Source organism: Pinus tabuliformis, chromosome 9 (assembly GCF_031772625.1).
Source record: "Pinus tabuliformis cultivar Carrire ecotype Pingquan chromosome 9, CPIR1, whole genome shotgun sequence".
Lineage (NCBI taxonomy): Eukaryota > Viridiplantae > Streptophyta > Pinopsida > Pinales > Pinaceae > Pinus > Pinus tabuliformis.
The window spans coordinates 1,303,603,510-1,303,619,387 of record NC_142307.1 but is presented as its reverse complement, the minus strand read 5'-3'; positions in this window follow the sequence as shown (position 1 = coordinate 1,303,619,387).

Sequence of the window (15,878 nt, the reverse complement as noted above, 5' to 3'; positions counted from 1 at the left end):
GTTGAGAATATTTATTGCAATATGTGCAGCTTCACCCCAGAAGGTGTCAAGAGTTCCAGACTCATCAAGCATAACATGAGCCATTTGTTGAACAATTCTATTCATTCTTTTTGCCATGCCATTTTGTTGAGTTTTAGCTACAAAAAGTTGTCTTTTTATGCCATGTTGTTCACAAAAATCAAAGAATTCATCTGATATGTACTCTCCTTCTTATTCAGATCTGAGACATTTGATTTTTAGATCTACTTCATTTTCAACTAATGCCTTGAAGAATTTAAATTTATCAAATGCTTCATCTTTGTGTTTCAAAAGACTGATCCAGCACATTCTAGAAAAGTCATCAACGAATAAGATATATTATTGTTCTCCACGAGGTGACCTTTTCCTTACTGGTCCACACAAATCAGTATGTATAAGTTCAAGAGCCTTACTTGCTGATCCTTCTTTGGCATTGAATTGGACTCTGATTTTCTTACCAAATTGGCATGACTTACATATGGTATTGTATGGTATGGTGATGTAAGGTAGATAATGAACAAATTTGAGCCTGCTTGATTTGCTTATTTGAGAGAAGCTTAGATTTCCCAACCTTTTGTGCCATAACCAGGTTTCTTCTACCTTTCCTAGGTAACATTGTTCTTGGCCACCTTTCAATATATACAAATTTCTCAGGGTTCTTGTTCCTTTTATTATGGTCTTTCATGTGTCAAGTTCACGAACCACACATTCTTGTGATCAGAATACTACCTCATTTCCTTGATCATACATTTGGATAACACTCAACAAGTTATGCTTTAATCCATCAACATACATAACATTACCAACTTTAACTTTTTCTTTTAGAAAAACAGAACCTTTACCCTTAATGACAATAGGTGAGTCATTTCCAAAAGTGACATTCTTTTCCTTCTCTAAATCATTGTGTGAAATGAGTTTATCTTTATCACCTATCATGTGTTTTGAGCTTGCCTAGGTAACATTGTTCTTGGCCACCTTTCAGTATATACATATTTATTAGGGTTCTTGTTCCTTTTATTATGGTCTTTCCTATGTCAAGTTCACGAACCACACATTCTTGTGATCAGAATACCACCTCATTTCCTTGATCACACATTTGGCTAACACTCAACAAGTTATGATTTAATCCATCAACATACATAACATTACCATCTTTAACTTTTTCTTTTAGAAAAACAAAACCTTTACCCTTAATGACAACAGGTGAGTCATTTCCAAAAGTGACATTCTTTTCCTTCTCTCAAGCATTGTGTGAAATAAGTTTATCTTTATCACCTGTCATGTGTTTTGAGCATCCACTATCAATGTACGCATTATCAATGTACCATTGATTTTCCTTTCCTTCTACAAACAATGCTATGCCACAACTTTAAGACTATAACTCCTTCCTTTTCCATACCTTGGAATTTGTTGATAGTTGCTCCTTTTGAGATGTTGGCTATAATTTTCTCATGCATTCAGATTCTCCATGACCAAAGTTATTGCAAATTGAGAATTCAATTTCATCTATTAGAGCTGAGAGGATATTATAGGAGTTCTTCTTGAATCTTGTCTCATTCCTTTGTTTTCTTGCTTCTCTAGTCATGATAGTTTTGTATGCAACACATTGAGCAGCCTTATGAACAAAATTATGACATGAGAAACATTGTCCATTAAAGTAGAAATTTTTGTGACAATAGAATATTCTGGTGTTGTTTACCTTTTGACTGGAGCTTCTGTTGTTGTTCATCCATGGATTGGAGTGAAAATGATTTACCAGTGGAATGTTTATTCTTTTGCTGGGGGACTATAGTTTTGATGACTGGGTTTTGCTGCATTACTAAAGATTTGTTGAATGATTTTTGCTATATTACTAAATCTTTGTTGACTAGTTTTTTTGGCATTTAGATAGCTCTGGTGGTGGCTGAAGAATTTTCTGGTTGAGATGCTTCTCCAGTGTATCCAAGACATGTCTTCATAAGAGGAGAGCGTTGTACCTTGATAATTTCATCTGAGGTTTCATATCCTTTAGCAAATCTAAAATTCATAGTTTTTATTTTCTCAAGTTCCTTTCTTAGACTTACTACTTCACATTCTAACTTCTCATTATGCTTTTCTTTTTCTATGAGTTGATGTTTCAAAGTATTTATGGCTATTTGTTTTCTTCCAAGGAAATTTTGAGTTGAGTAATTTCTTTAAAGAAACCCTTTTCTTCTAATGCATCCAAAAATTTATCATTAGAATCATTAGTATTTTTCTCAAAATCCATGAGTAATTTAAGATCTTGATTAGATTCACTGTCTTCACTATTTGACAAGCCATCACTATCTTCATGAGTACAATAACTTCTTATACGTTCAAACCGTCTCCTATTAATTTTTTTAGAATCCTTCCCTTTTTCATGGTTGTCTTTATGAGGACATTTAGTAGCATAATGACCAAATTTACCACAAGAAAAACATTTGAAGACAAGCTTACCTCTGAACCTTCTGGTGCCTAGTTGAAGTTTCTTTATAAAGTTCACTTCATCTTCTTCTTATATGTATCTTGATTCCTTACGTTCCTCCTTTTATTTTTCTTTTGCAGATGCTTTAAATGCGGCTTCTCTGACTTGTGAGGGACCTCCTCTCCTCATTTCAAAAGCAGACATGATCCCATGAAGTTGAACAACAGTAAGAGTCTGCAGATCCTGCTTCTCTTCAATGGCAGACACTTTTGACTTGAATTTAGGAGTTAGAGATCTTAATATTTTCTCTACTAAAGTAGTGTCCTTTATTTCTTCATCCATATATTTCATGTGATTTACAATCTCATCTATACATAGAAAGAATATGGAAATGATTTCATCATTATGCATTCTGAGAGTTTCATATTGAATTCTGAGAGTTTGAAGTTTAATAATTTTTACCTTGGTATCGCCTTCATAGCTTTCAATGATTTTGTCCCATATTTCTTTTGTTGTGTTTAGCTGCATAACTTTGAAAAATTCTGATTCTGTTAGACTTCCTAATAAAGCATTGACAACTTTGGCGTTGGTTTCATATGTCTTCTTTTCTGTTGCATCTGTGGGAACTGTAGTTGGATATTAGTAACCGCCTTCCACAATTGCCCAAACATCTGCTCCAAGAGACAGAAGATAGGATCTTGTTCTTGTATTCCAATATATAAAATTATTTCCGTTGGAAAGTGGTGGCCTGATAGATGTCGATCAATCTTGATTGCTCATATTGTGAGATCTTCCTTCAAGCGATCAAGCTTCTTTTGAAGGACCTGCTCTGATACGAATTGTTGGGAAACATATTGGGGGGGGGGTGAATCAGTATTTTAAAAACTCAGAATAATAATTTTTCTTTTCTGAAATGTATACACGACTAACATATATACGCGACTATTGTAAAAGAAACTAGCATATTCCCAGTAAACTTTGTAAAACAACTAATTCTTTATCTATTAAACTTTGAACCAGATTGTAAGAGATTTATCAGGCATTTGATAAGAATTAAAAATGTGCAGTAAGAACATAAATAAGTAAACACACATGAACACTAATATTTAAGGTGGAAACCAAATGTGGGATAAAACCACCACTACTGTCGTCTCAGTCTTAAAAACTTATTAATATCAAAAACTGCTTACACTCTTGTACTGGTGCAAACTCATACCAGTATGTAGGCACCTAGCTTCTGAAGGCTAAAACCTTCACTTGTTCTCCAACTCTTACTGGAAGGGAGCTCCAACCCCCTGATCTGATCACAAGCTATGACTGACAGGAAGCTTTGACTTCCTCACCGAAGGATCCAACCCTCAACAACATCTATGGACCACGTTTCATCAAATTTTCAGATTGGATCCAATACCAAAACTTATGCTCAATCGTCACTGTAAAACAATCATCAATCTCTGACACACATAATCAACCAATCGCTAAAAATTCATTTGCAAAAATGTATACGCTACTTCTCTTAAGGAAAACCGCGTGCACAAAATCTTTTCTGGAGAGAAACCCACGTGTAGATCTTAATCTACTGAAAACTGAAAATTTGACCATTGCAATTTCTAAAAAGAACACTGAATCACACTCAGATCTAATACAACAATCTGAACCAATCACATAACTATCTCTGGTCTTCAATCAAAACCAGCAAGAAATCTTAATATTCATCAATCAATTAATACCCAAATTCAACTTCATCATTCAATCATATCTACTTCTCACATTATCACTCAACCCAGATCAACATGAGAACATCATTGACAAACAAAAGAGAAACAATAACATTGATAAGATTGACCAGTAATTTATGAATACACACTCCTTACTTTATATACGTGACTTTGCAGAAGTGAACCTGTGTGTATACGCACTTTTCTTGAAACCAACCAGCGTACAGATATGCAAATTTTGACCTAAAATTGTGAAACTCTTGAGAAATTCAAAAAGACCTAGATCATAATAATCAAAGATAAAACCATGCATCAGTACTTAGATCCAATCAATCCTTGAACAAATCATACAATGAATAATCATTTCAGGTCTCATGATCCTGATCCATCATTGTATTCATCGGTGCATAATTATTTCAGATCAATGTCACAATTATGGCCCTTACAATGCAAATATACTTCAGATTGAAGTATTCATAAAAAAACTCTTTCACTTGCACACTTAGCCCTTATATATTCACTTCTTTATATAGTTTAACCCTCATCCAATACCACGGGTCAAAACAACATTAGTGTCGGTGGTAATCTTTGATGGGATCAATATTTGTTGTCGCGCTCATTACTATGGGCCAATACAATGGTAAGGACCCCTGGTAATTAGAATACCATGGTAAAAAAACCATACACTACTTTGCTTCACTGAACTCGCGCGCATATGCGACTTGGCTTAACAGAACCCACGCGTAGTTCTGGAACTTCCAACTTTATCATCGCTCTGAACCGATTCCTCTGAATTGTCATGCATTTTGTCACCTATGAACTGACCTGTGAATTATGTTATGAGTGATTTTCCATCAAGAAAAACACATGCATCATAATCCCAACAACAAAGTCCTAAAGGAAAAGGGTTTAATGGTTTCATGAACTTCAAGACCATTATAAATAATGGTAAATATAAAGATTCCACTAAAGTTTGCAATTTTATTTTAATTAAATTTCCCAATATTAAGATCAATTCACTTCATGTGGATGACTTCATTAAAAAATTTGATATTCCCAATGTTTTTCATACATTATGTGGAGATAAATTTGTTTCTCACACAGTCTCTCTCTCTTTCACACATGCACACACTAACGCACACACACACAAGCACATGTATGCACACATGCACACGCATATGCACGCACACACACACACACACACACACACACACACACACACACACACACACACAACACACACACAACACACACACATAATGTTTTTACACCATTATTGAAGATTACAAAAATGATAAAGGGTAAAATTATCTTTTAAGGGTATTTTATCCATTGTTGATCTTGGAAAATTGAAAGTTGGAATTTTGATTGTTGCTTAAAAAAGGAAAGAAAAAGAAAGAAAAATAGGTGAGTATGAAAAAGATGTGTGGATGTGAAGATATTAGAGAGAGAAATTTTTTATTTGCGTTAGGAAATTTTAAAAATGGCCTCTACAAGTAATAGAAGGCAACAATGATCAATTCTTATTTGAAATAACTATGAGTTATCATCCATGAGAATGGAGATCTTCTTGTAGGTACAAGAATGTTGAGAAATAGTGGAGAATGGTTTTGTAAAGCTAGATCAAGTAACTTTTTAGGCCATGTCTAATGCTTAGAAAAATCAACTTGCAAAAATAGGAAAAAGGAGAACAAAGAAAAATTTTTAGAAATAGAGTTCAATAGATGACTCAATTTTTCCCAAAATACTAAGAGCATCTAGTGAAAAGAAAGTTCGGAACATGAAGATGAAGGGGGAAGAGAACATTGACTAGTTCATGACCAAAGTGATGAGATTTGTGAATCAACTTAAGACTCATGGAGAGACAATTGAAGATCAAAATATGGTGGAGAAATTTCTAGTAAGCCTACCTAATAAGTTAAATATTGTTGTCATTTCCATAGAGGATGCTAGAGATGTATCCAAATTGGCATTCGAAGAACTGATGGGATCTATTTTTTCCATGAAGAATCGTCATCATGGAAAATGATTCCTTATAAACATGCCTCAAGTATCTAACATCCATTGGTAGAGTAATAGGCAGAGAAATCAATGGAATAGGTCAAAGAGGCATAAGTAATCATCAAACAAAAGGAGGAACTACACTAGAATAGCGAGGACATTCAGATTAGCCTAGACACTCTTAGAATCAGGGGGGGGGGGGCGCGGGGAGGAAAAATATTGATGAAAACGTCCAAGGTCCAATGTTACTATTGCAAAAAAATATGGACACTACGAAAGTGAATGAAGAAAGAAATAATTAGATTTTAACAAAGGCATAGCTAATGTCCCAACACTAAAGAAGGGACATCTGAGTTAATGTTTATCTGATGTCAAATCATTAAAGAATACCAAAATAAGGATGTTTGGATGCTCGAAAGTAGTTGTAGCAATCACTTGATATGTAACAAGAAGTTATTTTCTAATATTGATAGCTTTGTTCAATCTAAAATTACTTTTTGAGATGATCATCATGTCAAGGCCATAGGAAAAGGTGTTGTGTATGTCTTTACTAAGAAATCTGAGAAGAAATGTATTAGTGATGTATTTTATGTACCAAATCTTAAACATAATATTATAAGTATTGGACAATTGAGTCAGATAGTTATGATGTCAGATACAAACACTCCATATGCACAATTTTAGATAAGTCACCTAGTACAAGATTTGTTGCAAAGGTCCAAATGGCCAAGAATAAAAATTCCCATTGAATTTGAGAAGTGTAAATTTGTCACAACCATATGCACAAAATGTATCAAGCATAGATGAGACTTGGTTGTGGCATATTAGGTTTGCTCACCTACCTTTTAGGAGTCTTAGTCTTTTGCAGAAAAAAATTAATGGTTAAGGGACTCCCCATATTGAATGAACAAAACAGAACTTATCAAAGAACCATGTGTTACACAAGAAAAGCAAGCACATTGACACTCGTTATCACTTGATTTGTGAGCTTGTCAACAATGGTGACATATTCCTTCAATTTTGTGGATCTAAATATTAGATAGCATATATCTTCACCAAACTGTTTTTGAGTTTTAGAGAGAACACTTATGCATTGTCAGTGTTGTTGAATGTAATAGATGATATTAAGGGGTAGTGTTAAAATATAATATCTTCTATTAACTAAGTTAGTTAGATAACTAGTTGTCAATTTGAGATATTTTTCTAAATATACTTGCTGAATTTATTCGTCTGGATTTTAGAAATTTCTTATTATTCCTAGATATCTCTAGAAACTATTAGTTCTAGACAATTTTATCAAGTTCATGATTTATTTTAAAATCTATTTAAATATAAGAAAGGTGAGAAATACCCCATAATTTTATAATTGGTTTCATTCCTATCTTTATTGGTGAGTTTTGACATAGATTACCACTTCATAGATATCATTACAAAGAGATCTTCATATCATCACTTCAAATTCTTAAAATGTCACATGTTCATATCATTGCAGAGTATCAAACAAAAAAATGACCACATAATATCAACACTTCAAAATTCTATCGTTGACTATCATATATCTATGTCATAGATACCACAGACATTAACCCTTCATAATAATTTCTAAAATTTAAAATTAAAAGAAAGTAGTGATGTTATTTACCATGTTGAATGAATAATGTACTCTCTTCAATCCTTCTTGGAAGATGGATTGTAAGGTAGTTTTTGACCAAATGAGAGTTATTACATGAATGGCCTAAACATGACAAGTTCAGAAGGTAGAGCATGTGAATGATTTAGTAATATAGACATGTAGAAATGTCACGATGAAATGCTACAATTTCTCTCTCATGCTAGACTTGTGAACTTTGTTAGATCTTTCATCACCAATTATTTGCATTGATAAATGGGGTATGGACTTATTTTTTTTTACTTTCTACATGTGGGAGGGTATGCTTGTTGGAGTTTATTTGGTTGAAATCATCAGTTTAAATTGCGTAGGTGATGGAACAAGTCCGAATCCCAAAAACCATGTCACCCCATTGTAACCTCCTTGTCCAGGTCCAAGGTTTGAGTTGCAATTTAACTTAGCCACACACAGAGGAAAATGAAAAACTTTACAAGTGGAAAGTGAACCAAGAGCTGTAAAATTATTTGATTTATTCAATACTATAATTGTGATTTTAGTTGCTTTGAATATGAGGTATTTTGGTTAATTTTTAATTTATCTATGTTAGAGTGATCTCTGTAAGATGATGTTGGAGATGATCGATCCCTTCTATATTTGTTTTTGTAAGCTAGGTAAATATATTTTAGGAAAAAACTATGATTACATCAATAATTATTGTTTCCTAAAAATTTCTGTGAGATCCCATATCCAAGTAGATTGAACAAACTTTGTTCCCATGATGTCAATAAAAAAAAGCGATCCCTTCCATGTTGATGTACACGTGAGTGGGAACATATACATGGGCAAATTTTTAATAATCTATAGCAAATAAGTGCACATATACATTGCAAATTTTTATTAATCTATATCAAATGAGGTTACAAACATGATATTTATCTACTAAAATTCAAGTAAAAGTCAAACTAATTTGAATTTTAAATTAAGTCAAACTAATTTGAATTTTAAATTCAGGTAAAAGTCAAACTAATTTGAATTTTAAATTAGTACAATTTATTTTTTGAATAAAAATAATATTAATTATAATTCTATATAATTATCTACATCCATGTGAAATGGCAATGATAAGGTGTTTTGTTTTTATATTATTCGTTATAATTTTAGATAATTAAAAAAATAATAATTAAAAGTTTCGTGATGCATAGACATTGACATCATTTGTGCAGGACAAGAATTAAGGCATAAATCAAGGCATAACATTTTTGTTTTTAATAGGAAAGACTTTTATTTTATTAGGTTCAAATCATTAAAATGGGGGACATTAGGTACTTATATGTTGTGATTTGGTTTGGTTGGAAACTGATTATGTAATTAATATTTATAATATAAAATACAAATTGATATTGAAATTGAAATAGTAATTGATATAAAAAATGGAATAGAAAATGATTTAAAAAGTGAAATAGAAGTTGATATGTACATTGAAATCAATGCATTGGTTTTAGTGTATATTTGAAATCAATGTATTAGAGATTGAATAAATATTGAAATACAAATAGAAATCGACATAGAAATTAAAATTAAAATACAAATTGACATTAACTTTAAATTGAATTTGACATATTGTCCATTAAAATCAACACATTGTTTTTAAAGCACATGCATTGATTTCCGTGAACATCTTTTTATCATTTATTCATCAATAAACATTGAAATCAATGCATTATAAATTGACATGTACAATAAAATCAATACATATCGAAATTGACATGTGCACTTAAATGATTGTACATGCATTAGTTTCAATATAGATTTTTCATCATTCAACATTGTTTGTTTATTTCTATTCAACTTATTCATCGTATAACTCTTGAAGTATACCTCTAAATAATACTCTTTGAATAAATTTAAAATGATAAGATTCATCTTAGATATATACATATACATAATTTTGATTGTCTACAAATTCTATAACTATGCTAAAAACTGAAGAAGATAGATTGACATTAGTCCTTCTCGATAATACTTTTTGTACTTTTAACAAACTGAGGTAAATAAGTAAATTTCAAATGATTAAATTAATATTAAAAATATACATTTATCATATATATATTTTTTAATTATATACAAAGTAATATATAAAATTAATATTTATTAAACTAAAAAATAATAAACAAATAAATAACATTTCCTAAATCCAATGACACATTTGGAAAAGAGAAACATTTTCTTAGATTAGGTAGGGAAATATATTGGAAACTGAAATTAAACGATAACATGATAAAATGTCAAACGGGGAAAAATATTTTAAAAAGTTAAAAATGAAAATCGATTGAACTTGGTCTTATGTTATAAGAATAATTGAGTATGAAATGGTTGTCAATATTTCCTTGGACTTAAATAAAATATGGGTGATGCTATGAAATACACAATGAGCTTATTTGTATGTTTCTGTATTATACCACTGTTTTGTTTTTTACGAAATTAGTTTTCCTCTATAAATAATTTGTATTTTGTGTTATGAGTTTTTTTGTTTTCGAAGTTTTAATTAATTAATTTTAGGTTTATTTTGCGACAAATTTTTAAAATTTTAATTTATTTATTAATAATTCATCTAATTTATTTATTAATAATTCATAGAGGAATGATAATGATTTAATTTTACATAATATATATGTAATATTTTTAATAATAATTAGGATAAAAGGTTGAGATTTATCTTAAAATAGTTAAGTCATTTTTATTTTTTCAAATGCCTGGGCATGACTCAACTATTGGGGGTAAAGGAGGAGATCATCTTAGAGAATAGAGATAATATTAAAAATATTATCACTTCCAAATTCAGGGACAAATTGTGGGATGATAAGGAGCTTGAGGGGAAATGAAGCTAAGGTACTATAAGGAGGTGATAAAGCCTACTCTCGCTAACCATAATTACCTCTTTGTCTTGAATATGTCTAAGAAGAAAATGAACATTGCGAAGATAAGAACTAAATGCCACAAAATTCGAAGTGAAACGAAGTGTTGGTATATCCCTAAACACCTTGGGAAGAAAGAATTTATCAGCTGTGTGACACCAAGAGAATTGAATATGAAAAACAGTTTCTTTTGGAATGTCTAACCCTCACTCACAGAGTAATAGAGTGTTTACTATCATTATTACACACCATGCTCCTTAAACAAAAAGGCATTCCCCGTATATTCTACAAAGAGAGCATAACATAAAGTAGAAGTTGCATGCTGTCATAATTAGGATTACAAAACAAAAGCAAATTGACGTCCATTTCCAAAGACCTAATTTCAAGCCCAGAAAAAGCCACCACCATGGGCCATATTCAATATCCCCCATGTTGCGAGCTCAAGAAGTCCTTTTGCACCCAACATGACCACCAACACCGCCACCCTCCTTAACATCTCTTCGCGCATGAGCTATCACCAGAACTTCCACCCACTCAGTGAATTTATTGACCTCAAAATTTAGCCTGGCCAGTATGGAATCCATAGTTGTGTGAAGCTCCAAACTTTTTTCCTCCACAAAGGATTCGAAAGAGCACCGCTGGTGCTCAATCATCAGAGAAATTTTGAGGTCTAAAATGGGCCTCCTAAGGAATATTATAAAATAATAGGGGAAACAATATAATAAGATTAGATTACATCATCAAAGTTTAGAGGGAAAAAAGAAAAGCTTACTTTTTCAACTTATCTCCCTATGGTTTTTCTCAAATTTAGAGTAGGAGAACAAGTTGGATGCATAATTTAATTCTGTTAGCTACCTATACCAATAGGTTTCATATTTCATGATTGGCAGTGAAAAGGTCCAAATATGCTCTGCTTTGATGATTCAAAGATCACATATTTCCAAGAAAATACAATCTATGCTTATAGCTTGATATGGACTCAAATTTTGATGGATGGTCCAACAGTCTAATCTGGATCATGCCATGTTTTGAATTTCCAGTTGTAGAGTAGAGAAAGAAGTCTGTCCAAACTGTTTAATCTTGGCAGACAAGTAGTTTAGGTAGAGAAGAAAATGCTCCCAACAGCTTAATCTGGGACCTTGGAAGAAATAAGGGTAGAAGTAGATAGAAAAACAAAAGAAAAAGCCAAAGAAAAGAAAAGGCAAGTAAGGGTCTGCAAGTCTAAGTGCACCCTCCAAGAAGAAATAAAAAATGCTAGGCAAATAGATGGGTAGGCAGTTGGGGTTGCAGAAAGGTCATTTCTTATAAGTTGCATGTGTGCTAACTTTGTTTACCAAAGCAAAATCAATGAATTAAGAAGGTGTTATTCTTCATTAAGTTGCAGCAAGCAAGAAGTAGGTCTAACCTCCCTTCTTCCCCTTTTCCATTTCATTACTAACACTCCCTCATCAGTTGAGATTCATGGAAGAAATTATGGTTTCATGGTGGTTCTTAATCTTTTTAGAAGCCACATTTCTTGTCTAAAATTCTTTTCATTTTGATCTACTCCCTAAACTAAGTAAGTTTCAAATAAACTTAGTGATTTCCCCCCTCATTCACATTTTCCCCCATATTAACTCTAACTCTATTATGTAATTCCCCTATGTTACCCTTCCCCTACTATTATTAACACCATGGTGTATAAACCCCAAAGTTTTGAATACATATCCCTCCCCTTGGTATTATAGCCAATAAATCCTCTGTCAGGGATCAAATTGGCATCTGGTCACTTTGATGAACCTAAACCTCACCCCTCTCCCTTCTTTAAAGTTACTCCACCCATTAAACCTTCGTTTGTAAAGAAAAAACCTTATAAAACCCCCCTCCTACCCATAAGCCCCTTTCAAATTGTGAAATAACCCAAAAACCCACCTTTTGCCGCTTATCCAAAGTTTCGGCGCATATGTTTGATTTTTCAAAATACATTGAAAAGCCTTACAAAACCCCATATCCTAATGTTTTTCCGTCGGGCGCATATTCCAAAACAAATAATAAATTAATCCCGCCCCCCCATCCGTATTGTTCGATCACATCACCCTTCCGTCAACCGTCGGATCAGACCCATGTGATCCGACGGCCCTCGTTGATATCGGAGCGGCCCCGACGTCCGACAGATACCTTCCGATATCTGTCAGAAGGTGACGTCAGGCGCCCGCCACGCGCCTTCCCCACAATGCATCGGAGGTACGCCTGACACATTCCACCTCCGTAGCCATAGCGGTGCGATATAAAACCACCAACCGTTTCCGGTTTATGTCAATCCGCTCATCCAACGTTATCCCCACGTCATTGCCACCCCGCCATCGCGTCAACCTTTTTGTCCGCCCCCGTGCCAATGTGTCTGCCACCGCATCATCCCCGTGGACCAATAGCAGCTCGCCACCTCACCCGATGACGTCATGCTGACGTCATCCGACTCCGACCCCACCCGATGACGTCATGCTGACGTCATCCCAAAAACGCGCCAATATTGCCAAAAATCCATTTTTAGGCCAAAATCTCGTGTTTTTTCCACTTTTGGCAAAAGACACTACTGTTACTTCTGCATGCTGCTCACGTCCAAACCAGCACCAGCCTGCTAAAGTCGATTCCGAGACCGCCAGAGCCTCCATTGCACCTGCATTCGCAACTCTTGCCGACGAATTCACCAGGTATTCTTCAAAATCATCCCATAAACCTGGTTTTATCCATAATTCCGCAAATAAACTGTTAACAGACTTTAAAACTCTGTTTTCACCATTAAACGCACTGTGACCTACACTTATATCCAGCCAGTGAAGCCATTAAACTCTTGCAGGGCCGCATTTGACAAATTGAGTTGAAATTCGCAGCTAGTTCGCGCAGTCGTGAACTAGGAACCTTAACTAACCAAGTTCATCACAGAAAACACTTTGCTCAGTCCTGCTACTGTTTTATCAGTCCTTTAAGCATTATTTCAATTGCTGCAACTGTCTCACTCACTCTTTGTTCCATACAATTCACATTTCTCCCTCAAAGAAAACTCTTTGGGTTGCTCTGCATAGCAACTCTATTCATAAATCCTAGGAGAACTCATGGATCCACCAGTGGCTCCAATAGCATTAAACATTTCTCCATTAAATGCCCCTCTGAGAAAATTGGAATGGCAGTCTCTGGCAGACATGGACTATCAGATTTCAGAGGAAATGCTGATGGGTACTAAGTTCCACATCCACCTGCTCAATGAACTGAAGGCTAAGCATGAGGCTGGAACAGATGTGTTGGGCATATGGGGCTCATTCCTCCCTATTTTCAAGCTCCCTCAAGTTAACCAATTCCCTGATTTGATCCATCTGTGTGCTGAAAATTATGACCCCACTCAGAGGGCAGTTCTTGACCCTTCAGGATCAACTGTGTTTTATGTCACCCCAGAAGCTATCAAGGATATGCTCTGCTTCAGGACTGAGAAGAAACTGGTCCCTCTATCACTTGTAGACCTGATAAATCGAGGAGCCAGAATGACAGATGCTCAGGTCACCAAACTAAACCAGCTATACATTGGCTCTGACTCTGTGAAGTATCCTCCTATCAATCAGGTATACCTCAACCAACTGGGCAGAGATCTGGCTGACATAATTAGTCCCATTTTGGGCTACAACTCCATTGAGTTTGTTGATCAAACTGTGCTGGTAATTATGCTCATGTTTGCTCCTGGCAAGTCTCCTATCTGCTATGACTATGCCACCTATATAGCAGACAAAATACATGAGCAACTAATGAACCTGGCAAGAGAAAGAGTGTTCAGGTATACCTCCTACATTTACCACTTGATCTTATATCATCAACATCAGAAATTCTCTTTTCCAATCAAAAGAGAGGATGCCCAAGGCAATCCAAGATCAGTGGTCTATTGGTCATCTGTTTTCCACTGTAGAGGTGAAACTCCATACACCTATTGTGAGTTCATAGATCAGTTCATTCACCTAGCTATGTCAATGATGATGGGCTCACCTCCTCCGAGACTCACAGATGAAATGCAAAGGATCCTGCAGCTATCCAAATCATACAGCATTGGGGACTGGTACTTTTACCAGCACCACACCGTCGTCAGGATGTATGGGTGTGAACTGCCTCCCTACAGACTACCCAGATATGTGCCTATGAGGCTATTTTCCCTAGAATACTTCAGGCAGTTTGGCAACGTTGATGTGCTTCACTTTTCAGGCAAAGGCAAGAAAGCACAGTTGAAAGTCAGGAACCAACTGGGCCACTTTGTCTATAACCAAAGGGAGGAAGGTTGGAAAGAAGCAGACAGGATGCTTGAGTCCCTTGGCCTCCAAACTAGTTTCCTCTGAAAACCTTATGACCCCAACCACTTCATCACTTTGAGAAGGCTTAGATATAGGCTCTCTGGTTATGATCATCTAAAATTCCCTCACATTGAAAAACATGCTAACCAAGCAAAATGGAGGAGAGGAACCCTAGAAGAGCCGGTTACACAAGAAGAGCTGAATCAAAGAGCAGTGAGGAATCTTAAAAAGATGGCTGACCTTGAACTTTGTTCACAGGTGTTTTCACTGCCAAGCACACAAGTGGGAGCAGTTGCATCCTCCTCGACTGCAAACCAGCAAGCACCCAAAGCCACTGAAGATATATCTGGCAAGGGCAAGGAAAAAGAAATGGATACTGAACGGCCACAGCATGAGAAGGTGCAGCAACAGCAGCAACAGGTACAACAACAACAACAACAGGAATTGCAGCAAGAAGAAGGGCAACATAATAAAGAGCAGCCCCTACAGCAAGAAGGGGCAGTTGAAGCCCAAATTTCCACAGAACAGCAGGCACAAAATACAGTGCCTCCTAGGCAAGAAACATCAGTTGATGCCTCAATCCTCCAAACTCCACAAAAGGAGGATACTAGCAGAAAAAGGGACAGAGAGACTCCCTTGACCACATCAGAAAGTCATGGTGAGAAAAGACAGAGAATGAACCCTTTCTCTGATGAGGAAATGCCAACAGGGTAGTCTCTGGGCATGGGCCCACCTAGCAGGGAAGTATCTGCAAGTTCCTTCCAAGGGGAACAGCACAGAACTGTGGGAGGAGAAGTCAGCTCCTCTAGCCAGCAGAGAGAGGGTGAACTGAGCATCAAACAACAGTTCATAGACATAAAGAAAAGGAGTGAGCCCATAAAAATA